Raw genomic sequence first — 3,797 nt, forward strand, 5'->3', positions numbered from 1 at the left:
ATGCCAACATAAGCTGACCCTAAAACTAGTTAGTTGATGCTCAACGCCCTCTATTGACTGACCAACATCTATTATAACATGTTAACTCACATCAACCATCAACAAACACTGACACCCACCACAGCAAGCCATCACTGAAGTATTGACTTCCCCATTGACTGCTGCCCAATACTAACCAACACTTTGATGTTCCATATACATGGACATCTAACTCATATCAAACTAATTAAACGATGCCCTCCCTTGCTTGGAGAATGATCAAGACGATTGTACACCATCACCCAACTTTTGGTGTTCCATGTTCATCATCAAATTACACTTAGGCCAAAGTTTGAATTCTTTAAATTTCAATACTCATCATTTTTGTTGTCCTATCTTCCCTCGAAAACGATCCAACTAATCACCAACTATTATTCGGCTTTCAATGTTCCATGTGATCCATCGCTTGATTCCTAACTTTCCAAATCAATTGATGTTTAACTTTTAACATTTCTCATTGATTGTTACCCAACATCTAATGTTCTCCATTGTTACTCCCTTACTTTTCAACATCCTTGTTGACCATGACGTAATACTTGTTAATGATTGGTGTTTGACATCCACTATTTACTATTGGCCATCCATTATCTTCTAGATCACTCGAGCTCTTCTTTTATTTGGTGAATGTCAAACTACTTGTCAATTTTCTCTGAATTTTGATGTTTCTCTTCAACTAACAATTATTATTGAATGGCATCTATTAGTTATTGATGTGCATCATAATCTTCCTAATCACCTTGTGGTCCATCCTCAGAAGAGAATGACAAAATTTATTACTCAATGCTACAACTTTTGATATTCGCACATAACTTTGCCTGCTGGCTGTCAACGACCACTTTCAATATCTATTGGCTAGTAATGTCTTGTGGTCATGTTCCTAGTTGAGGGGTTCAATTGGAAATGTTAGTTTTGCACCATCCCAAAGGGATAGTTTTGGTGGTGGTTAGATTTATTTGATAGAGTAGTAATGCATATGATTTCCATGCCATTTCGTAATTTAGGAAGATCAAAATGAAAATTGGGTTTCCCTATTTTCATAGTTCAATGTTTCATTTTATATATTTTGTCATTTTTAATTATGCCTAAGTTTTGGCCCTTTTTTTATCACTAAAGTCACTTTCGACATATTTACATAATTTTATAGCATTTTGGTTTAGAGAGCTCTATATTTTTCGAAAATTTTGGCATGATTTTTCCATGATCGCCATTGTCAATTTAGTAGCTTGGAAAGTCTAGATAAATTAGACTTTTCTTATTTGGTGTTTCATGCTTGATGGACTTGCTAGTCAAGAGTAGAGTTAGTTCAAATAGACTATGTTTGGCGTAATGACTTGTTAGTAGAGGTTTAGTAGATTTCTCATGTCTAGTGCTAACCATGAGGAGAATGACCATGTTAACCACTTAATATTATCAAACTTTTCTTGACTATTATTCTTGCTTACCAATAATTGATGACTATAATTTTGTTAGTTATTAGTGTCTAACACTCACAATCTATCGACTTATCCAAATATTAAAACCCAACATTCATTAGCTATAAGTATCCAACTCTCATCTTCCCAATTATTAAGTCTTAGATATAATCAAGAGAATGACTAAAGTCTATTGCTTATCATTGCCCAATTTTTTATATTCTTTATTGACAGTTGTTTGACGCCAACCAATGTCCATTTCCTAACATCTATCAACAATCATTGCCTGATGCCTCTCAAGGATCGTTGCACAATATTCTTAGCCACTAACATCCAACATCCATCTTCCCATTTGCCTAGTCTTTCCTCTTACATAGGTAAAAAACTAAGATGATTGTTCATAATAAAACTTTTGGCATCCCCTTTCTAATGATACTTAGCTATGACTAATATTTATCGTTTGTCAGTTTTTTGCAATCAATGGTCATTTTTATAACTGCTTGATTCATTTTCATACCAGAAAATAACTAATCAATTATCCACCATGGCATAAAGCAAACAATTCACATCAACCATTGGCTAATTCTTGCCAATGAATACCTTTTGAGGTTTACTATATCCGACTATCATACAATTATCATTTAGATCATTCAACACCCTTCATATTATGACGACAATCAAGATGATAGCCTACTATCACCTGAGAATTACTAGTGACAGAAGACTAATATTTACTAGCTACTAAAGTCTAACGTTCGGCTCTAGTATACCCTCTTATCAAGAGAATAATCATGCTAATTGCTCTCAATTATTGGGCTTCCAACATCCACGATCAATTGTTGCCTAACACTCATTAGTTAATTTTAATTCTAATACCTCAAAACTCTTCTTATTATCATTATATGTCTCATAGGATTCAAGCCTATTACAACATTTTAGCACCTTTGCCAATGATGGAGATCAACATCTTTTGTAATACTCTCTGCTAATGATAACATAACTATTTTCAATGAATAAAGTCATTTGAATATTCCTCTTATCGAGTTTTCAAATATAAAATTTATGTCTCGTGCATTTTCTAAGATGTTCATTTAATCTCAAGACATTAAGTTATCTCCATCGCACTGAATTTTTTAGCATCTAATATATATGTATATATTGATAAACTATTTTTATTTATATTATTTTCTTTAAATGCAAGATCAAAATTATTAATATTAATAGATGTCCTTATATATTGTTCATTTCTCATAGTTGTGCATTTACTGTGGCTATGAAAATATCAATTTTATAATGATGCTCTAATGTAACAATTTTATTTCTATAATGAGTGCTCCTTTGACTTCCTACAAATAGAGTATTTACATCTCAACTTCACCATATAAACTAAAGAATCTCATCCTCTTTCTCTTAGTTTTTTATGTTGTTTAATTATTGATATTGAATGCATTTTTGGTAATTCTTAGTGTAGATCATTTGTAAAAGATTATTAAAAAGGTCGAATTTTTCGACACAAATATAAGAGATTATCTCACATTGGCTAAAAAAATATGTTATGATCGATATTCTCGAGATATCATTAAAAGTCATTGGACTTGCTTTGCAATTAGTACAATATAAACTCTTCATATACTCATCTAATCTCAAAATAATAAGTTGGTTGGTTGTGAACTTGTTGTGGGTTCTGTTGTGGAAATTATAAATATATTCTATTTAAATGCAATTTAAAGCTGCCAGACATTAACAAATCCATGTTGTAAAAATCATATGCCCACCACAAAAATTTTTAAAAAAGTTTCGAAAAAATAATAAGATATCAATAGGCAAACGAAATTATATTGTTACAATCTGAAAAAAGAAAAATATTGAGAATGATTTCCCTAATATTCACTAACACTTCATCTGGGATAGCTTTCTTATTGCTTTATAAAGCTATGGTAAAGAATGTAGCTCTTTGAAATTGTTGTAGAAAGCAGCTTTCTAGTATGAACATTTTTTAAAAGAATAAAAAAAAATAGTCAAACAGAAATTATGATTGTGATCTAATAAACATAGTAATAAGAAAATTATTCGAAACTAAACTTAAATCTAACAACTTTTAAGCCCATTCAACACAATTTGCATCCTAACACAACTTTTTCCTCTCACCTAACAAAAGTATAGTAGAACTAAACAACCACCACATCATCATGCAGTGTGAGAATGACTAAGGCCTCGTTTGTTCGGGCTTAATTACGTCTTCTTCGGTTCGATAAGTCGAAAACAGTTACTTTTCTCCTATTTGTTAACACGGCTTTTCTAAAATATAGTTTCCTAAAACTCTGAATTTCTGTTGATATGAAATGG

The sequence above is a fragment of the Dendrobium catenatum genome, unplaced genomic scaffold (genome assembly GCF_001605985.2).
Source record: "Dendrobium catenatum unplaced genomic scaffold, ASM160598v2 fragScaff_scaffold_315, whole genome shotgun sequence".
NCBI classification, from domain to species: Eukaryota; Viridiplantae; Streptophyta; class Magnoliopsida; order Asparagales; family Orchidaceae; genus Dendrobium; species Dendrobium catenatum.